Source organism: Pieris rapae, chromosome 12 (assembly GCF_905147795.1).
Source record: "Pieris rapae chromosome 12, ilPieRapa1.1, whole genome shotgun sequence".
NCBI classification, from domain to species: domain Eukaryota; kingdom Metazoa; phylum Arthropoda; class Insecta; order Lepidoptera; family Pieridae; genus Pieris; species Pieris rapae.
The window spans coordinates 8070248-8094899 of NC_059520.1; the positions used below are offsets into that span (position 1 = coordinate 8070248).

The following is a 24652-nucleotide window of genomic DNA, read 5'->3' on the forward strand; positions in this document are numbered from 1 at the left end:
TCGAGCTATAGGGTGACATTGGGCGTTGCGGTGTGGCAATATATTTTACCCCTCCCCGCCTCGTCTTGCAGGACACAAGTCCGGCGTGCTTGTGGTGTGACGCCGCGCGGAGGCGCAACGCTGCGTGTGACATGGTATAGTAATTTGTATGTAGGATGACGTTGCGGCATCGCTCCGGCAACGCTCGGGCGCCGCATCAGACAGTGTGGCCGCGTTGTAAGGTAGGTAGATTTAAAGTTAATTTTAAACCCTTACAACGTGGCCTTGGCAACGCTGCATCATTTGGGATTTTTTGTGTTTACTCGTACAGTCGCTCATACAACACCAGGTTTGCAAGAGCATTGCCGGCCGGCAAGTATGTGGTAGGCTTTTCTTGAAGGCTCCTAAGTTGTAACGGTCCGATAACACCTAGTAGCTGGTTCCATGACCTGGTGGTATGCGGCAAGAAGTGACTTCTCTAAAACAATGTAATAATAAATAATAATACAAAAGTGTTTATTCATTTTTAGTAAATTTGCATTCCTATGTGTAAGATTTTTGTTATTATTATGGTTTTTAGAATTGTATTTTGATTGTTATTATTATGGTATAAATTTATTGTAGGTCCAGCTCATGTTTTTAGTGCCTATTTAAACCTAAGTAAACTAAATAAGTGAATAGAAAAATATAAAGAAAATACTTGTTTAAATTACATATCAAATAAAATTTTTTCACGAAGTAATATCTTCGATCCATGATTGTCTACCTAATTCAGTAAAATAAAACGTATTAGTGACAAACTTATTATTAGCTGACTCATATATGGCATAGCCCGAAGCCAGCTATCAAATACAAGGAATATACCCCGAGTTCATATCGATATGATTTTATTACATTATACCAATAACGCATATTTCTTGGGACACAATTTTTGGAAGTAGGAATAGAATTCGTAGAGGGTCACATTGAGAAGATTGATGTTTGCTCGATATGAATTTATAGATTACATTATCATACAGTGTTTGTTTGAATTCTTCTGCGAAATTCTTTAAATAATTTCAGCTTGAACTTTGGTGTAAGAGCACTGTTGACACTAGTGGTTTCAGCGTGTGAGTCTCATTAGTAGTTGTAGGTTCGATCGCCGGATGATGAATTCTCATTAAATTTTTTTTTTTAATTTTTGGGAATATTGTGTGGAAACCGGCATGTCTTAGACTCAAAAAGTGATTATAGAACCAGATGTTAAAGGTTATAGTGCCTCTGGTATTTTTATTTATTGGATGATTACAGAAATTTGATTCATTTCGTATGGTAGAAGCTGTATACTTAAAACTTATATTTTTTATATCCATAGTAGCGTGGAGAATCACTTTGTAACAAGAAAAGCAAATATAAACGGTGCTTTTATACTCTTGGAGGCTTGTACATGACGTATATCTGCGTCATGTATAAGTTAATACAACTAATTTATTTTTAATCAACGCCGTTATAATTCCTGTGCGCTATACTTTAATTTAACTAATTGTGATTCAATTTATTTAACTAAGCCTAAATTGTGTTGTGTGATAGTATAAAGGTGTGGGTGTGTATGTGGGGTGTGCTCGTGATGCAGATGATTTTGCGTTATGTTTATTCCTAATACACTTTTTAATCTCATTCCGCGATAGCCTAAACAAATCAAGGCTTAAATAGTGGTCATTGAATGACCGCGCTGCGCGATACAAAACTGAGCTTTTTGGATAGTTAGTGTTGATGTTAGGAACATGAAACAAAGCACGATTATGAGTATAATGTATAAAAAACTTGTTTGAGTAAACCTAACTTAATCTAATATATTAGATATGCCGGTTTTGATGATCAACATGTCCTGCCTCTTACAGCTGCTTCCATTATTTTATAATTTTAGCTCTTTACAAGTTGTGCTTTATTCTCTTTATATCGTCTATCTCTTTCTCTGTACTTCTCTTTTCCTTTTTCCATCTCGTAGTAGCTATTCTGTGATAACTTTGTCAATTTCAATTGCGTTATTTTCTTTAAAATGCCCACTTCTTTTGTCAGTAATCTTATCTCTTCGGCTATTTTCGATGTCTCAGTTCAGATCAGTTACACCCACCGTGCTTCATAACATTCCTCTGGCTAAGGTTTAAAAGATGTTTCTAACATTATATTATATTTATGTAGAGGTAATCTATATATAGCTGTAGAGAAATATTACGACTTGATTCATTTTATAGGTTCCTAAAACTCATAATATTTTATAACAATTTATACGAAGTTGTAAGTTAGTATCCCCCTCAGCACTTTCCATTGCAGTGATGTTCAGATAAAGGTTTTATAACCATGGCCTTAGGCGTCGTGAACTTCTATGGGTCTTAAAAATAATTGGATATTACAGTATAACAAGTAGAATAATACTTGTAATCTCATTTATCGGCTGTTTATTCTGAATTTTGTTGGGGAGGTTAAATAAACTGTTATAATATATAAGACTTAATTTGAAATATCTTTATACTTCCCAGCAAGCCCGGAGGTCGTGTGTTTGAAACCCGACTATATAATAAATTATTATTATAATATAATTAAAAATTATTCGATAAAAATCATTGTGAAGAAAGTGGTACCTGTTAGAGGTACTTTCTCATTCCTCGTATGTTTCCTTACCTAAATAAAATTCTAAAAGGCGTCCTAATGGGAATTATAGAAATGATATCCTATCCGCAAGGCACTTATATCTATCAACAAGGATTATCCTTACAAAGTTAAATAATAATAGTGTTTTATTTCAGGTATACACACAAACACATTTATGTTGAAGTGAAACTTCTAATGTGACTTTCAACAAGGTTAAAGGCTTCTGGGGAGGGGGAATAGAAAAAGAAAGACCGAGACTGCTTCCTGTTTAAATTTTCACACTACGAAGTTTCACTTCTACCCTTCTACCGCGCGGTGTGACTCCACGCACTATTTTTTTCTATGTCATTCCATCGATCACCGTTCCATCGATCTTTGACACACTTGTAGTTTTGTATGCTGCGCTTTCGTGGGCGCAAGTTTGAGATCCCTATGGCCTAAGAGCTCACGACGGCCATACCTTCATTATTTAATAAAAGCTGAAAGTTCTTCTCTCCGCGTCTCATATAAAGATATGTTATCTCAATAGCCGGACAGTTTTAATGGTTTTTACACCTTGCCAGACAGACCTTGCCAGAGAGACCTTGCCGGACAGACCTTGCCTTCTTCTTACTTATAAATGTTATTAAAAAATAAAATCACAATATAAAGAGGACTACAGAAAGCTATTTGCATTTTTCAAAATTATTCCTATACTAGAGAAAGTGCAGCTAGTATTATTAAACGAAAACTGCTTTACAGAAAATTATCTTAAAACAATTAAAACTCACTACCACTATTCAACACGTAGAAAATTAAAAAATGTATTTCTATTACCCAAATACAATAATTTATATGGGAAAAAAACATTAGACTATATTATTCCAAATTTAATAAACTCGTTACCAGCTACACTATTTACTAATATAACTAGAAACAATATTAAATTTAAATTAAAAAATTATTACATAAAGCAAACAATTATAAATTACGCATAACAAAAATCAGACTTCGTCATTTAATTCATATTTAAATATTAGAACACATCCTGTAGTCGATTGAGAATTCTCGTCAAGAACAGGTTTCTTGCATCGGCTATGTATGAAGCGGCGGTGTTTCGATTGTTTTAGTGCGTTGTTTGTGCAATTTTTGAGGGTAAAGGTGTTTTGTTGTACATTATGTCACTTTATTAAGTTAATTATAATTAACTAAATATTTTCGACGTCCTGGTGGACAGAAAAACTGTGTCCAGTTTATGTTTCCACCATACCAACTTCTACAATTTAAGATTATTTATACAATAAAGAAATAAAGAAAGAATAAGTTTTTTTTATCATCCAAAACTACAGACAAACACACAATATTGTAACGAACATTGACGAAATGAAACTTTTTTTCGCTTCCCGTAATATTTGGTTCACTGGACATACGAGGTTATCATGCTGTACATACAGCAACGATACAAATAGCTTATGTATTCCAAGGTTATATTATATTATGTAGAGGGTTTAGTCCTCACAAAATATTTAATTTTTGTCGTCGTAGTTCGGCCACATCATACACAAAAACAATTACACATTGGTTTTTTGAATAACTTATTTTTTCATGTTACTCTACGATTTCCAAGGGGTCGGCAGAGATTACAGAACTGTGCGTGTTACTTTCCATATCTGTCTTCTTTCACTTTTTACAAACCAGCTCATGTATTACAGGTGGTTCTCTCCGTCTCTTTTTCAAACTCATTATAAAATGGGCACGCCAAATCATGTTAGAAATATAAACTTTTTTAATTTCCTCTTATCATTTAAAAAAACTTTTTTGAATAACATCAAAGTACCTACACTACAAATATCTTTATTTACTTTGATATCAAAAGTTACCCAAAGAATATATGCCAATGAAAGGTTTTCGTTTGATTAAAACTGTTTTACTAAAGTTTTGAGCGAGTGGTTTTAAGACTCTGGTGTAAAGTTTACGAAAAGGTTAGTTTCCTTTCAAACAAATAAAGGTTTTTTGAAATGTTTGACTATTTGAAATAGAGATTTAAACCTATAAATGTAGTATTAAGTTTCAGTACTGGATTTTTTTATAGAACAGGGGGCAAACGGGCAGGAGGCTCACCTGATGTTAAGTGATACCGCCATTATATATACCCTTTGGATGAACATTACTTCTATAAATCAATAGTAACAATGATTAATTGTCTATGTATTTTATGTGATTATTATTGTCTTTACAATCTGTAGTAGTTCGTAATGTAGTGTGTAGTCTACACTACATTACGAACATATATTTTTGGCAACACCTGTGGCAACATATATTTTATGTAATAAATAAAAAAACCGGTGAGTAGTGTCGGCCAAGTGGATTAGGCGTGCGAGGTTCGATCCCCGGCTGTGCACCAATGGACTTTCGGAAGTCGGGGAAGGAAAACATCGTGAGGAAACCGGCTTGCCTGAGACCCAAAGAGTCAACGATGTCTATCATAACTGCCTATTAAATTGTCTATACGATTGGCTTCCTCCCTTACATCGCTATTAGCTATTCTTGAATCCTTAAGATTAGTTTTTTAATTTTAGTTAGTTATTAATATCCCGTTTTTTGTTTTTATTTTCTCTAGATTATGGTTCTATAGATTAACATAAATATATAAATATTTTTTTTAACTTCTATTGCACTTCTTGCACTCATCATTTTTATTTATTGTTTTCTTTTCTTACTAGGGTTCCCTGGAAGAGATCGCTTAGCGATAAGGCCGCCAGTTTCATCCCTTGTAATTTTTATGTATTGTGTTATTTGTGTTACTTTGCAAAGAAGTGTACATAAATAAATAAATTGTCATATGATCATGAAACAGATACAAAAATCTGAGGCCCAGTATAACGTTGTAGTGTCACTGATTTTAAATAAAAAAATCATAAAATACTCATTATAGAGCTCAAAGACTTCTAGAAATCTAGAATATTAAAAGCTAAGCCATAGTAAGCCAGCCAATACCGTAAATTACAATTTAGCGTTTTAGTATTACGTATTTCCGTAACTCAAAGAAATACTGAAACAGCATTCAGACATCTATTAACTTTTAATGCTTTTTATTTGATTGCATTTTACAATTTAGAGCTGTGTAAGAAATTTGTAGAAATAAGATTTTATTAGATTATTTTAGTTAAGATGGAGTAGTAAATATGGAAAAAATTGATTTCAAAAATCATTTCTTAATGTAGGTAACATAATGTACTCTTATGACCGTAAAAGAAGAAATATACATTGAACGCTTCTAATTTTACATGAACTGCCTGTTCTCTAATCAAGGCGTAGAACGGAAGAGAAGAACTGGCAATAACTCTCCGTCACTTTTTTTAATCGCCAAGTTTTTTCTTTTACACAACGTTTGCAGGGAGCTGCAACCATTTTACCATATTCCATATGACATCTTTAGTAATAAAGAATAATAAAATAAATTAGAAATAGAAATTTGTATTCTATCCGCAGGAGATTTAATTACGATACAACTTTAAACCTTAAGTTAAAAGTCGTTTAATCTATAGATTTAAATCTGTTTGGACCACATAATATTGAAATATAATATAATTTTGAAAATATCAGTGTGTAAAGGAGAAAAGAACAGACAAACAAGTTTATTGAATAAATAAAATTATTTACTATATAACATAATAATTATAAAAAAAGAATTTTACTTAATGATACATTTATATTTCTATTTTCATATAGAAAGCTATATCTGTGTGTGTTTTTTACATGTCGTCTGACAATAGATACAAGTAATAAATGACAACTACTAATCCTAACACTAATTAAACTTATAAAAATTAGATTCTTTTACAGTTTTCAGAAATTGGATTTTAAATTTTTTTTGAGCACAAAAAAAAATCAAATCCAATTTCAGCAAAGTCTACGTTATTTACTAGGTTTTAAGAGACACTATATAAGACATAATTAACTCAAAAGGAGGGCAACTGGCAACCTTATCCCTTTCGAGAGATCTTTTCACAGGTAATTATTATTTATACCTGATTTCACGAATCATCTTAATTTTGCCTTTTACATTATTGAATAGTGCCTTCGTTGGCATTATTACTTGGTGGCTTTTAAAAAGCCTTCAATTTATCTTTTTAATAATTTTTATTTATATTATATCCTGAAAAAATACTAAGATTTATAAAGGGTGACCTAAAGAGTGATAACTGTTGAGGTCCGGGCGTTACGAAGTTACAGAATTTCTAATATTCCCCAGTGGGGTCACTTTGAAAAATACGACTCGCAGATTTTAGGAGGGTGAATATATTTATTTAGATTTTAAGTTACCTTTTCCCTAAAGTTATCACTTCTTTGTCATATTGTATATATAACTTTTTCATAAATAATAATTCTGTCTAATTTCACCGTTAACTGTCACTTTGACAGCTCTAACACCATTTAATAGAAGGAAACTGATTTTTTCCGCCATGAGTATATACATCTAAAAATAAGTAAACATGAACTAGACCTAATTTGGCTAGGAAGCTTTTAATTTAAATGATGCAATTTACAACTTCGTTACTCATTCATTTGATTTTACTTAGCCTTTTTTGGTACATACCAACATGTATCATTTTGCTATAGTTTTATTTATTTTAGGTTTTGTGAGTTTTTCTCTTGTAAACCTCAGAGTTCAAGTCATAATTTACAATTAAAAAATAGGGGTTGATCGAAGAAAGTTAAAAATTAAAGGTATCATAAAAAAATAAAAAATAAAAATTTAAAATAAATTATTGGCCTGGACACCCCTTATCGCTTGGGTCTTAGGGGTTCTAAAGATAGATAATAGCCGATTATGAGACCTTCTGAATTTCATGAGAATCGGTAGATCGGTTTCGGAGGAGTAGGGGAAGTAACATTGTGACACGAGAATTTTATATAAATAGAGATTTTATATTTTTTATTATATAACTGTAGTATGTTTACGCCATACAATTACCTATAGTCCTCTCTGTTCACCATGTTTCTGCCCTTACCGCACCCACTTCCTAAATATCAGTCAGTCTCTCTTCTACCCAAGTTTAACATGCTCCCGCGCTTCAGTAGACCGCCGAAGCGAGGTCACGCTTTTTATACTTACGCAGATGCTTTTGTCTTCTCCCATGGAGACAAGTGAAGTGATGAAGGGCTATAGGTGAGTGGTGTTTCCATAATATACTTTTACGCCGCATACCACTTGTCCCTCAGTCCCTACTTATCTTTGTCTTTGCCGCTACATTGTACAATAAATATATATTCGAATTTTACGATTTCAATTGTATATTTATTTATGCATTAAGTAAAAAAAAAAGTTTTTAATACAACCTTCTTGGTATCTTACATATGTATGAATTCTTAAAAATCCGATATTGATTAAAGTATTCCATCAATTAAAACTTATAAGAAATATACGGATAACTTTTAATTTCTTTTCCTAATTCGAAATTATTAAGGCTAATGTTATGATAATCACGTCGTCGTTCTTACAAAATTATTCCGGAATGGTTTGAAATTAAAACTTTTTAAATTTTATGTTAACAGTTTTTTTAGGTATACAAAATGAAATTTTCGTGACTCGCCCACTGTAGACTCTCAAGGAATAGGCATATTTTCTTTGCGGACGATTTATTACAATATTTCCGGGAAACTTCCAATACTTCCTGTATTGTATTTTCCCATTTACCCTAATGACTCCCAATTAACTGAAACAAAACCGCTAAGTTACGGACATGCTTAGACATGGTTATTTATTTGTTAAAGTACACCACATCATTTATACAGTACTTAGATTGTACAATAGACAGATTGTAATCTATCTATTCTAAAATGCATGATAATTTCGGTAATCCTACATTTACAATTAACAACAAAAAAACCCAGCAGTATTATTTAACATCAGGTGGGCTTCCTGCCAGTTTGCCTCCTGATAAAAAATGATAATAATAAAAATAAATCAATGAACCGTACCTTGAATACTTTAATTTTATTTGTGTCTGTGTTATATTAGCTAACTAAAGGGACATTTATTATAAGTAAGGTTTATAAGTAAGGGAATTCATCAAATTTGAATTAGCTATAAAGTTGACACTTTGATATTACAAGTCGTGACAGCAAATGCCTTGAAACTTAGTTGGCTGTCACAGGAAACGTATAATTGTGTTGATAAATAACTAATATCAATTTGTAAAATTTAGTATAAATACAATATGGTATGGGATTTTGTGTGAATAATTTTAATAGTTATGTAAAAACTTCCGTCTCGTAAAAAAAAAATTGCAAATTGTCAAAAAAACATCGTAAAATACGGCTCACCAATTAAAGTATAATTTTTTGACAGATAAACAAACATTCACATTGTAAAATTGAAATCATTTAGGTATGTTTGCTTTAAACTGTGAGTGAAAAAGAAATCCTCTACTAATCATTGATCGGCCATTACATACCATCCATACCATCGGTTTTAATACCTCTTCGCTATTTTTTTCGTTTACATTTTATTTTTTTACTGTAAACAAAAAACGATTAACATTATTGACTTTTATTAGCTATAATTTAACAACATATCAAATCGACTAGTCGGAAATATAGGTTATATAGGTTTTATTTAACGTACATGATTATAACCCTGTCCTGGCTTCGATACCTCGCGATAAATATTATGGTAACCTTAACATTGGGATTGTTTACCTAATTGCTTCAAAATGATATTAAAAAAATATATCAAAATTATATCTAAATCTTTTAAGTTGAGTCTCTCTCTGCTCACGACTGCTGGTTATCGCTGTTATGTAAATATAAATAAAATAAATAGTAATAAATTTGCGATATTAAAATATGTGTAATTTAAATATTGACTATATGTAATATTTAGTAAGGTATAGGTGGCTTACACGAGGCTATATTACCGCAAATTAAACTCGAACCTTCAACAAAAGCCTCCGGGACTCGCAAAAATAAATATTAACGATAAATCCAGTACTGAGCTCGCGTGCTTAAGTCGGACCTCTGTCAAGCGTTGATAAGGTCAGCTGTCATCGTGGACTATTAAAATGACGGCTCCTAAGTTGCTCGATAAACTCAGGATTTTAGATGTTCCACTTAACGGAAAGGGTTTAACTTGGAATGGGGCCTCTATATCTAGCAATCTTCCCTAGTACCTAACAGGTAGGCAGGGGTTCTAAATTCAAAATATCGGCGTAATAAAGTTGCTTTAGAAATTATTTTGAAATTTTACTGTCTTAGTTTTTTTTATAGAACAGGGGACAAACTGGCAGGAGGCTCACCTGATTTTAAGTGATACCGCCGCCCATGGACACTCGATGCTAGAGGGCTTGCGAGTGCGTTGCCGGCCTTTTAAGAATTTGTACGCTCTTTTTCGGGAAAATTAGTTTAAAATAATAATTTATATAATGACGTCATGTTCATATAGTTAAAACATCATTAAATTATCGTATTAGATATTTGTAACCTACAATTAAATGAAATTATTATTTATTTCAATTTAGAAATAATTTATTCAATAAGTAGGAACGTATCGTTCAATAAAAAGCGCGTAATTTTATAGCTTTATTTATGTATGTCACAATTATAACAGTTACTTATGTATTTCATTCGGGCATTACTACACAATTTTTATTTTATTTTTATTTAGATGTTTACCTTTAACTCAAAAATGTATTTTAATGAATACAGATTTTTCATTTATTTTTTTATGTTATATAATATTTATATTTAAAGAACTTAGAAAAACACCAAATACGCCTAAGGGTTGTTGCCTGTAAGGTCCAAATTCCTTTAGAAAATAAGGAGAAATAAAAATCATTAAATTTACCTAGAAAAACATTATTATATCATATGCATTTACCATCTTTAATTTAAAGTTACACACTAGACTTAATTATTAGGTTAGCGACTGACATCTAATAACGGGCAACAATCCAACACCTGTTTCTTTCATTAAAAAAATAGCAAGGCCTAAAGAAAATTCTTATTGCTGTTAATCAAAGATATGCTGCATACCAACAAACACGAATGAACAGTTTCATAACAGGTTCAAATCAAAAATAGAACACAATGTTCTCTAGGGCATCATAAATAAGAACGCTTTGTGGTACGTGATACAGGTAAATTACTGCACAACACGAATCCTAACAAAAAGTATGCATTTCCGGCCGTCCAGGCATTCATTTCAGAGCACCACTTCAAAGTATTTGAACAACCCGCGGCCCGCTAATTCCCCATTCAGCGCCGAGGTAGCCCTATCTATGTTTGCATCGTATTTAGACCTGCAACGGACAGATAAAAAGGAGTCAAAGAAAAGCCTATCTCTTCCGTTTGCACGTTTGCTATGCTAACTTCACTAAATAAACTTCACTGTACGGCATGTGTGAAAACAATGTTTGTGTGTGTGGCACGGCGCGCGTTGATTGCTCAGTTTGATGTGTGCGTCAAGTGATGTCGCCATGTAAGCGTCATTAGTGGAATGGTGCGGAGTCGTTCATAAAACTTTCATTTGTCAATCTGTTGGTAAGGTCAGCCTGAAAGGGTTTTTGCGTTTTCCTCATTTCTTTAAGATTATTTAGATTTTCACGCATGCATTTGGATATACAGAAATTTATTGTAATAAATCAATGACTTTAAAATTATATTGAAGGGTTTTTTGGGTCATCAAAAATATATTGGTTCTCAGCAGTGGTGGCTAGTTTGACGTTATCTATAATCAAGATCGATAAACAAATAAAGAAATAAGGCGACGGACCTATAGCCCCTATAGGGTATGCTTACCTACGGAAATTTTGAAGTAAGTTAATTAAATGAATGTAATTACCAGAATCAAAGAAATACTTTAATTTTTCAAACAAAAATTATAAAACCCTACGTTTTGCTTGCTTTACAATTAGCAAAGTCTCGAATAGCTTTATCCCAGTAACGTATAATTTACTTATTTGTAATACTCGCATAAATATAAACATACTTGTATATCTCAATTACTTCAAACACTCTAATGCCGAGAGCATTTAGTGTCTGCGTTTATTTTTCTGTTGTGGAACCTAGGACCTTCTGTGCTTCATTGTGCGAAAATCCGTCGTCTCTGAGCTCGTAGTGATTAAAGCAGACAAAAATTAACCTTCAACATACAGCATGTTATAATACTTAACAGTATTATCAGGTTATATAATTTATTGTTAGGTTACTGTATATGTAAGATATATGTGTTCATAAAATATCTTATTATTCGTATTACATAGTTTTTGGATAGTAGATATAAAAGAGAAGTAACCGGTACTACTTTGATAATGCTTAACTTAGATTTTTGGGTTTAACTCATACCATATTCCAGACGATATCTACATTCATGCAGGACTTTAGTACTCTTAGTAAACACAAGTATTAACCATATAATTCGAAATAAAGTCGATATGTTAGCGTCGTGGTGAAAGAGACTCTAAGGTTGGTCCGTCAAGTTCCGTCTAACCAATGGATTGTTATTTCAAGGTGTCCTATGTATTTATAGATATCAAGACGAAGCCAGCATAAATCTAAAAATCAATGACATACACGTACATGTATATGTAAGAAAAGGAATATTGATTATTAATATTAATAAATAATTCATTTTCATTACATATTATATTATAATTAATTATAATTACAGGAATCGGTAAAATTTGTAAAGCACATTATGATCTGACTAATCAATTTTGAAACAAGATTATCTTCAAGATCTTTATACTGATTAATCTATTCACCACTCAATATTCACAACACAACCTGTTAATTAATTCAACTCAAACTATAGTGTATTAAAATGAACAAGCGATCTTGAAACAACATTGAACGGGATTGGATTGGAAACAGGTCCTTAATATCTTATGAAAATGTTTCGCGCTAGCGTCTAACAATTCTGCCAATGCTAAAATACTCGACTCGAGTCACGGAGGCTTGCGCGGTGTACGACACACTTTAGTAGTAATCGCGACGCCAGGCTGGGCGGGCGAAAAGCGCCTTTGTCGCGTGTGAATTTTCTCTTACGATACAGTGAGTGTTGTGATTGTGACGTGTTATGACGATTGATTATTAATTTTGTGTTTGTGAATGGATCACATTCTCTTGTCGGTAAGTTATTGTCGCTTAGAATTAAACTAGCTTGTCCTTACTTGATATGAAAATTTTAATAAAAGGGTTTAAATGTCTTAAGAATAACAGTATTACATATCCTTGATATATTTGAAGGTTTAATTGCTTTTGTGGAAGATGCTTTTTTACGCATATTTTTGAAATTAAAGCTCATGTCGCATATAACAAATATACTTTTATATTCAAGGTCTTACGTTTGAATGAATTATAATAAGATCGAAACACAACACAGATAAAGATACAAGCATAAGTTTTATTGGACCCCATTTCGAAATTTATTTTTTAATGATTTTTCTAAAACATATAGAAAATCATTTCCAAGTAAAGTTCGTAAAATATCGACTAATTAATTTTAAATTACATAATCCACAAACTCTCTAAAGTATATATAAATTTTTCTCGAATAAATTGCATCTATTCGTGGAATAGGAGGCAAATATTTTGATATACAACTAAGCTTACAAACATCTCCGGTCAAATATATTATGAATATGTAGGATTTTCAACGCTTCAATAATGCAGACCGTTAATAAGAAGTGGCTATAATTTGTATGAGAATTTAGTTAAATTACGATGCTCCATAAAATATTCTATGATTTAAAAACTCATTGAGTTATAGAATTTATAACTTTTTTAAGTTTGAAAAGGTTAAAAACGCCAAGTCGAATGCTTCTTTAAAAAAAAAATAATTTGCTACGTTCTTAAAAACTTTTTATTTTCGTATGATTTATTTTGTGAATAAATGCACTTATTAATATTGTAAAATTAATCTCATTAATTAATTAATAATTTTGTAACTATTATAAAATTATTTAAACAAATTTAAGTATATAATAAAACAACTAAAATATATAAAGGCTAACGTATGCTATGCGATAATTCACAATCGATCAAGTTATTATAAAATAAAGATAATAACCGTCCTGATATTTTCCATAAAAACCTTTAGCCTGAAGCTATGCTAGCTATGAAGTTAATTGGTTGATAAATACAACTTAGACCATTTTCCGTTATCAAGTATACATTACATACATCGAACTTGAATATTTTTTTTAAACTACATGATGTTATATCTGTATATATGACAACAATATACTATGCTATGGGCTTAATTCGTATCGCTAGAGGCAATGCAAAATAACAATCCGATCTGAAATCTGTAAATCAATCGGGAATATAGATTTGTATTATACAGTGTTAATTGCGTGTAACGTCTCCCGATTTAACGACAATTCTCTTGAAGCGTCAAAAACACTCGGCTTTGGTTGGTTGAGCTTGTTTTATATGCGATAATCTCTACATAGCATTACACTTACCTCCAATAACGATAATTATAATAAAAACAGTAATTACATTATTAGTTAAAACTGTGGAGTTATGTACGTTATTTTGTGACATTATTGTCCTAGCACGTAAAAAACTCGACAATAAGTCATACGTACCAAACTTTCTGAGAAATGCGTTCATCTGTCTACAAATTGGAGTTTTTTGAGAGTGCGTTTATCATAAAGATGCATCAATACAGCAATATGAATAATATAAGTAAAAAAATACAACATAATTTTTAATGCAGCAAAAGACGTCTCGCGAAACGGACTATATGCAATAGAGTTCAAATAACAATTATGTTATGTAATTACTAATACCAGTCTGAAATAATTTTTTTTGTTTTTAATACTGATAACTTTTTATAATACTGATTTTCTTCTCTCCATTTAACGAAAACCCTTTGTAACGTTAAAATATGCATAGTTCATAGAGAGTCGTTATATAGAGTTTTCACTGTATCTACTTCTTGATCCATACGTTTTACCCTGAAGTAGATTTAGAAGAATTTACCAGGTTGTAATAAATCTAAAAAAAATATTTTCATTGTAATTATATGTTTTTGAGGTACAATTTAATATAAATAAAGACTAAATATCTCGCTGAAACATGTTGAAAATGTTAACGAAAACTTTTGTTATGAGAAAAGTACGATCAACTTACTTTGAACAATTTATTGTTTCGAAGATATATTTAAAACTTGGCTAATATAAGAATTTTAGATTACTCGCTTTTCTTGACCTGGCAAAAATATTAAGTCGTGACTTGAACCGTGAAAATAATGAAAAGTATCTTTATCATAAACCTATGTCAAAAGATACATATACTTGATCTGTGTGTAAAAACCGATATTTATATGGGTAAAAATTAAATATCCTTCAAATGTGAATTATTTAATATTGATATTTAATTATTATCTGAAAAGGACGGCAACCCACTTGCGAGCCTTCCGGAAACGTGGAGGCGGCGAAAAAAAAATCTATAGCAATATTAGATTTCTAAGACTCTGAAGTCTGAATTAAGCTCAAAATCATGTTAAGTATTTATACATTCTTCATATAGGATTTTTCTTACTTTTACAAAATACTCTTATATCTATGTTCACTGCAGAGGTTCGTAGTCGAAGTACGGTTTAAACCACTCAGACCGACCGAGTGTCTCAACTCCATTCAAGTAAGCCCTGAAGTACTCTGCCTAGATTTTTCTCGAGATTCTTATCTATCGTATTCTATAGGTCTATGTTTTAAATTAATAAGGAAAATTCGCTTCAAACAAACAAAAATATCTTTATTCATATAGGTAAACAAGTACACTTCTGAGCGTCAAAAAAATTAAATTAATTGTAAATTTACGTTTACTGCCAGTTTTCAAATCATGGGCGTAGAAGAACTGGCAATAAACTCTCCGCCACTCTTTTTTATCGCCAGGTTTTTTACACGTTTGTAAGAGCTGCAACCATTACACCATGTTCCATATGACATCTTGAGTAATGAAGAATAATAAATTAAATTAAAAACAAAGATTCTTTTTTGACGTTCATAAGTGTACATTCTGTTACCTATATGAATAAATAAATATTGACTTTGACTTTATCAGCGGCAAGGACTTGGAGCGAACTGTTTGAAATTGCATACAAAAACCGACACAAGTTCAGAGTCGTTGCTTAAGAATTAACACCTATAGACGGTGAAAATATTGCCCGTGTCTTTTACTAGGATTGTGTATAGGTAATTAGAGAAAAATTTCCATAGCAAATTCGTTGTTAAAAGTTCGGCATGTGAACTTTTAATTGGATTAAAACTGAAATTGACGATGTTGGGAAAAATTACTTTTTAAAATTTTCATATTTTTCAGGAACATTACAATACTATCCTTTCTAAAAAAACATTCAAGTATAAGCTAAAATTATAAGTGTGTAAATGTAAGATACATTTCAAATACATTTGAAACTGTAACCAAAATATGAGTCCTCTACTTTCGAGTATATAAAATTCTTTATATATGATTTAGCGCTATACTAATAATATGGCATTGACCTCCTCTTAAACGGCTGGACCAATTTGAATTAATTTTTATATGCACTCGGGTGGCGCCCTGGATGGTTTCGATTCACAATTCTGCCCGGCAGGTGGCACTGCAGTCGGTATCTAGGTTATATAATATCTACACAGCAAGTAAACGTATATGTACAAATCTTCTGTGCATACGAACACATGCATTAGACTCCAAAAGAGTTCGACATGTTTTGATATTTGTGTTCAAGGATGTCGAGAAAGATTTACATAATACATTTTTTTGTATGTAAGACGTGTGAACAAGACGTCTGTAGGATCTAGTCTGTAGGATGATACTAGGTCATATAAAATCTTCAAAAAACTTACTTTGACGGTATAAAAAATATTGCTACCTTAAAATATTTTATTATTCAATAATTAAGCTTGATTCGTTAATTAGTATTTAATTATGTACTCACTTTGTTAAGGCTTAATGATATTGATATTGGAGTGCTCCAACATTAAGGTTTTTTTAATATAATTATGTTATTGGAAAATTTAATAATAATTTAAACAAAGTTCCGTTCGTATTTTAAACAGTAGTTTTATGTACTTGGTTGGTACAGTAAAAAACTTATACTATGAGGAAAATTTAAAAAATTTTTTTAAATAATACTATACAAATTATATTAAGAAATCAGATATATTATCAACTTCGTTGGTAATATGATACGGTCGTGTCGTCAAATAATAAATATTATTTGATTGACAAAAAATGCAATTCCAGCGAAATTAACTCAGAAATGTAATTGCGCTGGGACAGGATATTTCTAATGATGACTATCTGTCAATATATCTATAAGAAGGCTTAAATTCTACTTATAAACGTTAACTAAAGCCCGAAGTCTCAACCATTTTAAATTGCTCTAACCAAAAGATTTTAAAGCACCTTTGATCGAACCCTTTGGCTCGTAGGCGCATTGATTTACCGGGCCGGGTCTAGTCGCAAATTACCAACCCGGGCAAAAGTAATGATGCCGCCAAGTTAGAAAAACTGCCCTTCAATATCCACGGTCCATTTCCTTTATAAATATAGGACGGAAGGTATATATTTCGATGATTTAATGCACAGATATCCATCTTCTATTGTTTAATTCACTGTCCCCATTTCCTTCGAATAGCTCCTAACAGTATTTAAATAAATAATATTTAGTTTTTACAATATTTCTTTAAACAATTTGGATTTTTATTTATAGAACAGGGGGCAAGTTAAGTGATACCGCCGCCCATGGACACTCTCAGTGCTAAAGGGCTCGCGAGTGCGTTGACGGCCTTTTAAGAATTTGTTCGCTCTTTTCTTGAAGTCGAATTGGTTCGGAAATACTTCAGTGGGCAGCTGGGTCCACAAAGTAGTGGTGCGCGGCAAAAACTGCCTTGAAAAACGCGCAGTTGTGGAACGGTGGACGTCGAGGTGATACGGGTGGAATTTCGTAGTCTGCCTCGAACTTCCATACACGGCGTTTGTTACATTCTTCATATTGGACACAGCTCTCGCCGCCATAATGTAAGAGTTATACGCTATGTGTGTACCTACTCTTCCCTGTCTCGCCGATCGGAACAAGGCCAAAGCCTCTTGCGTATTCATGGGGAGATCCCACAACTGTAGCATATCCATGAACCCATGACCCATTTCCTTCTGTGTATCAATGACATGTTGCAACTTAACAACAGCATATGATAATAGCTAGGGATACTTTTCCCCTAGCCGTGTTGATTTTCTCGAGCAGTTGTTTATCAGTACCGGAATAAACTGGTATCTCAAGTCGAATTTATGCGTGGAGTTTCAGACTGCTCATACTTCTACTCATATGTACTTGAATGTACATATTTTTCGGTTAAATAAATTATTTATTTGTGTTTGTAATGCATGTTATCTATGTTTTGAATATGTTCTTAAATATAGTATTCGATGTTTTTAAAAATATTATATGTTTTCTACTTGTCCCTTCGCATAATATTGTTTCTTTTATATTCTAAGTGCTGTACGAATAAATCTTTCTATAAACGTAATTGCATATTGCTCCCGCTAATGTAAACGCGGGCTCCTGTTTCACACTTGTTATTGCTGATAGGCGTATTTTTCTTATTTACTTGCAATTTTACAACATTAAACAACGGAATGTTACGCCGCTATCACCTCCTTCAACTAATGGGTAAAATCCAGGGTAAACGGCGTGTTGGTTGAAGGAAGAAGTCATGGCTTCGCAACGTTATGGAGTGGATGGGTATTGCAAATGCGGAAGAGTTGCTACATCTGGCGCAGGACGAGACGTGTTTCAGGAAACTAACGGCCAACCTCCAGTAATGGAGGGGCACTTGAAGAAGTAGACTTGCTATTTTAACTATAAAAAATAATTGATTTAATCATATTAAGTACGTAAAGTTTGCAGCATTTTTCAAACATTTATTAAAAAAGAAAACTATTCTCATTTGATCGACGATGTTGATTGAGATGAAAATTTTAAAGAATTAATTTTTTACTGACGGTTTTAAGTAAACCTAGTGATGCCTATATGAATAAATTATATTTTGACAATTAATAAAGACTTGTGGAAAAACGTCTTTCACCTGAAAGAAAACTCGCAAAAAATTCACCTACTTAGCAAAGCAAAGTTAGCCACTAGGGCTTCATCGGGCGACTTTTATCTCTGATATTGTAGGTTCAATTCCTGGTTGTGTACCAATGGACTTTCAGTGTATGTTTACATTCAACATTAGCCCGTAAGGTGAAGGGAATCGTGAAGAAAGCGTCAGGCGCAAAGACTCATCACTCAACTTTCCCATTAAAAAAACATGTAATTACAAAACAGATACATAAACACATAAACCATTAAAAAACAGACGCAAAAATACTTTTTCCCTACGCCAAATACCTAAAGATTTCGCAAGACCTTTTACGCTTTCCACTATATAAAAGTTATTTAATCAAACATCAAAAAGGGGTCTTCAATATATCACATGTGAAGCAGGGTCCAACGTTAGCGCTTTCACGTCATCATGAAGATTATTATCCCTCGTAATCATTTAAACAACTCATTGGAGTGTTTTGTGTTAAAATACTTTAACTTCGTTTGCAAATGCTCCAGATGCCTGTCATTATATTAACTTGTCTATGTCTTGTTTATTTTATTTGTTGTCTCTATATGTTTAAAAAAAACACGCTAATCTAAAAGATTTCAAAACGCGGCCGTTACAGATTAAACTTAAGGGACTAAATATTATATTCTGTAATCCCACGATTTGCGAGTATTTGATTGTATCCGTATTGTTTTTTTTAAATAAATATACCAAAGGGCAAACGGGTAGGAAGTTGTGTAAAATGATACCGCCGCCCATATACACTCATAGTGCTAGAGGGCTCGTAAGTGCATTGCCGGCCTGTTAAGAATAGGTACGCTCATTTCTTAAAATCGAATAGGTTCGGAAATACTTCAGGGGGTGGCATATCCACATAGTGCGCGGCAAAAATAGCTTTAAAAACACTTAGTGGTGAAACGACGTACCTACGTCATAGTGATGGTCAAATTTTGCCTAGACGTCCGATGATAAAACTGCGCTGCAGGTATTAATCCAAACAATTCCTCTGAACACTCCCTGCCCCTCTGAACTGTCTTTGGCATATTATGTAATTGATGTCATTCATTACTCTTATTTGATAAGTTCTAAATTTAAAAAACTTTTATCCTCTCTGGTTTTTGGCATAGATCACAGCAACGCTCTAAAGTTTTATTTATATTATATTTTAGTAGATTTTTAAAGAAAACACATTTTAACTTATAAATATTTAATATAATTTTAAATTTTTCCGACGTTTCGCGTGCTTTACAGCATGCGTGTTCACGGTGACTGAAGACAAAAGTATTATCGTAGACTTTTATTTAAATGTGTTATACGAAAGTATTAGTAGTAATTAATACCAATTATTTGATGAAAACGAGAATGAAATCTGATATAACTATTTAACCATAGTCACACACAATTACTAATAACCATAGCTACTCGATTGCATAAATGAATCGGTAGTTTCAAAAAGAACATTAGTCACAATCTGCTTACTTTTCAGGAGACATAAAAAACTGATTTCGCAGAGTATTTTTTTTGAAGTCTTGTAGATTTTTGTCACAAATTATTGAATTAATTAGTCTGAAGTAGCACATCTGTAGTTTTTTATTGTACTACTTGTATTTTTTTTAGATATTTAAATTTATAATAATTGGACTTGTGTTCTTGACCAGATCTGATCTGGTTAGCGCTGGTCTCTGGTCAGTTCTTATTTGTTACACATGTGTGTATTTCTTAAGACGGTCCCTCAATCCTCGCATCCGGGAGTGTGGACGGTGCGCAGTGGAGAATATGAATGTTTACATACGTAAGTGTTTGATTGTCCTCGTTTTACATGTGATATATGAGAGGATAAATAAATATTTAACTTCCGGTAGCAAAAGCTATTCAAATACGTTAAGTAGTTGCTGAGTTTCCTACGAACAGATCTTTTACATGAATCTCTTTTTATACTGTACTTTGATCTAGCTAGAAATCATTTACAGAAAATGTCATTTTATTCGTGTTTTATCAACTGAAACATTAACTTACTTTTTTTTATTGGAAGAAAATAACAAAAAGGTGGCGTTTAAGTAGTCCAGTTCATCTTAATATATATATATTTCTTGTGTGCGTGTGTATGTGACTGAACTCCTCCTAAACGACTGGACCAATTTTGATGAAATTTTTTGTGTGTGTTCGTGGAGATTCGAGAATGGTTTAGATTCACAATTTTGTCCGCTGGACAATGTTTTTTTAATTAATTAGTAGTTGTTGATTTTGGAATGTTTTACATTGGATCCGACAGACGGCGCTACCATCGCACTGTCAAATTTTAAATAATATTCGAATTTTAATTTTAGTCTGTCCCGACAGTTAGCGCTGCGATCAAATTAAAAAAAAGTTTTGTTATCATTGTGTTATTGTAGACCATGTGCTGGATCGTTAGATATTGTCATAACATTTGAATAATAATTTTCATCAAAATGGCTGGACCATTTTGATGAAAATGTTTTAGCTTATTCAAAAAAGTTTGAAATTTTCAAATTAAAGACGTATAGACAGGACAACGTCTGTCGGATCCGCTAGTATTTTTTTATTATTCTGTCGGTAAGATCGAAAAATATTATTCATCATTTTATTAGTATGTAATTCGTTCTGAAATATAATTTCCAAAAAACACAATTTATAAAAAAATACGCAAAGCGGTCATCCAGACTGTACTTAAAAGTTAATAAATATATCATGTTTCAGTAAATCGATGCCTAAATTCAAACTCGTAATTTAACAAGAAAACTTGATAAATCTTGTTAACTAGTGAACTGTACATTTATTCGTATCTATTATAACTTGTTGGAATCATTGAAGCATCAAATTGGAGATGTTCAAGAGCAAATTCTGATGATTATAAATTTTTCATATTTGAATTTTTGTTTTTAGATTTCGAGTACTCTTTTAATAGCCCCTTATGTCTATTGTAATGTTTATTATCACGATCTTGTTATTTGCATAATTTTTTATTAAAAAGTGGATAAATAGGCACCTCCTGACTCTCTCTCTCTCTCATCTCAGTCAACATCAGTCGAAATTGGCTCTGTCTGACCAGTTTTGTATTCAATAAAAATATAATACATTAAATTACTTATACTGTAGGTAACATAATGTACACTTATGGTGATGGAAAACATTGTAAGGAAGGCTAAAATCGATAATAGTATATAAACTTTATATCTTTATTAGTAGTAGTATTTATTTTGTGTTCATCACAATTAATCTAAAAAAAATACTCATTTGTTCATAATAACTAAAAATTCAATGAACAGATTCCATTCAATGATTTTCTATAGCATTTTTCGCTTTGGCCTTGCCACTAGAACCTTACTTCATCACTTAGAGAAAATCTGCATTCAGAGGCATTATCATGATTTCCCTGCAGAAAATTGTATAACATTTAGGTCAAGGCAGAAAAATTATATGAAATCGATAGTTTAATAAAGGTAGGTCAAAATTAATCTAAAATTGTAACGGGCGATAAATTCTCTATGAATTTGGGTAGGATTTTATGACGGCCGCGTTATTGGGACCCAAAATATTTGTCTCCAGGCCCAAATTGTTTATGACGTTACCTTACTGTTTTTATACTATATGTATACATGTGTTTTGCCATGGTGGCTTTGACTTATAAATCCTAGGGTCAAGCGATTGAATCACTATTATGTATGGCTTTCGGTCTTCGATTAGCAGCCCATAGACGGTTCAACGCAATTAAAAATGTCTTGTGAAGAAAAATGTAGTATATTACCGGTTGGCGATTAGAATCAAGCACCGAACGCTAATAAATGACAATAGATTCAGAAATACGTCAGTCATGCGCATTGAATACTAAATCTTCAAACAAAAATTACAATGCGTATATGCAAACATAAGAGTTGCTGAGAGTTGTTGAGAGTTGCTAAGAGTCGCTGAGAGTTGCTGAGAGTTGTTGAGAGTTGCTGAGAGTTGCTGAGAGTCGCTGAGAGTTATTGAGAGTTGCTGAAAGTTGCTGAGAGTTGCTGAGAGTCGCTGAGAGTTGTTGAGAGTCGCTGAGAGTTGTTGAGAGTTGCTGAGAGTCGCTGAGAGTTGTTGAGAGTCACTAAAGTCGCTGAGAGTAGCTGAGAGTTGTTGAGAGTTGCTGAGAGTTGTTGAGAGTTGCTGAGAGTCGCTGGGAGTTGTTGAGAGTTGTTGAGAGTTGTTGAGAGTTGCTGAGAGTTGCTGAGAGTTGCTGAGAGTCGCTGAGAGATAGCAATAGCTCAGTTCATACTTGTCTTGTGCTATGGCAATTGCAGCAATCTCAGGAATTGAGTTTTATATCGGTACCGACTCAAAAAAGGGAAAAAGGGGTTCAAATTATGCAAACAGAACTGTATTTAGTAAGATTGGGTCAAGTTTTATTTGTTAACATACATGGATTAACATATTATATTACATATTTATATATTTCATTATGAAATTTTACATAATTAAATGATTTTTAAAAATTTAATTATACTAAGTTCTATCGTTACAAACTTAAGTCAGTTACAAATTAAAAAAAATGGCACTACCTACCTTTGTAGGTGTAGGTGATCAGGAGCGAATGTTAAATGCGGACATGTCCATGTCATTCATCAAGAAAGTTCATTGGTGCACAATCGGGGTTCGAACCTACGACCACAGGGACAAGAAGATACTAGGCCACCACTGCTCTAGCTATCAAATTTAGCGACTTCAATTCGTTTAGGTAAAAAACTTACAGCAATCTTGAATAATTTTGAATGAAATGAATTTCTTAAAATGCCATTTAAAATACTTTACTTTCCAGTAACTGAATTTTAATACAAAATTACGAAGCTTCGTTGAAAGTGCAGCTTCAACGGTTTTTTCTCAAGCGGTCAAGTACCTTAGTACTAGTTACATTGTAAAGTTTCGATTTAGGTTAAGGACGTACGCGGTACCGCTTTAGATGGCGGCTCTTTCGTTATTTAGAATTTACTATAGAAGCTTTCTCTACAAGGATTACTGATATATCGATTCTATTTGTGGCAAAAAGTAAAGAAAAATCGTATGAAATTCAAGTATATCACAGTTATAAAAATAGTTAATAGATACTGAAGTATATATCTCTGTAAATCATTGTTATAAAAAATAATTTTGTCTCTTGTTGATTTCATTATACTCAAATGAGTATTGAACCTTATATCTTTACATGCTTGAGACGAACCGAATGGGAAAAGGAAAAAAAATAATATACCTCTCATATCTCTTTTATTTAATTTTTTCTTTTTGATTACTGCAATGCTGTGTGTTTATGTGTGTGTGTTTTGTTTGTAATAAATAATATGTCTATGTCTCAATAGTAAAATGACAATATTATACAGGATATTAACACATCCTTCCAGAGAGTTTACATAGTGTGAAGGAAAAATATTACTCAATCATTTTGAAACACACAAATGACTTGGAAAAGATGTAAAAATGTTTTTCGCGAAAATCTATTATTATACATCTCCTGTGACGAAAAAATGAGATAAGCTGAAGTTATTCTAGCGATAGAGCCGAGTGATATATCGACTCAATCAATTTTATTGCGTCACCCCATGTCAGGCCTCTCATACACTCACTTTAGATTATATTTGGCAACATTGCAACTGAGGTGCAAATATTGTCCTTAAAGTTTGTAAGTATACAATTAAATTTAGTGAGTAAATTTTTTTTAAATTTTCGAATAAAAGTTTTTGAAGTTATACATCTTTTGGCGCGTAAGGGAAAAATTATGAGAGTAATTTTTTATGATGCGTGTCACAAAAAACCGACACCCTGAAGTTAGCATAGTCAACATTAAAAACAAAAAAAAATTCTTTAACTAAGTAGAAATATTTTTTGGGTTATTTATTTAACTGGATAATAGAAAACTCTCAATAAATTAAACCTTACCTTTCTTCTATTGTTAGTGTCGTTCGCATAATATG

The 24652-nt window shown here is 32.2% G+C and overlaps 1 protein-coding gene across 1 annotated transcript in view; it reads left to right on the forward strand.

Annotated features, from left to right (window-relative positions):
* The first annotated feature begins 12592 nt into the window (after positions 1–12592).
* The window catches only part of LOC110995213 (nephrin), a 333726-nt gene continuing 321666 nt past the window's right edge, over positions 12593–24652 (forward strand). Inside the window, exon 1 of the mRNA XM_045630341.1 lies at positions 12593–12723. The gene's annotated coding sequence lies outside the window, so the exon portion shown is untranslated. The remainder of the gene's footprint in view (positions 12724–24652) is intronic.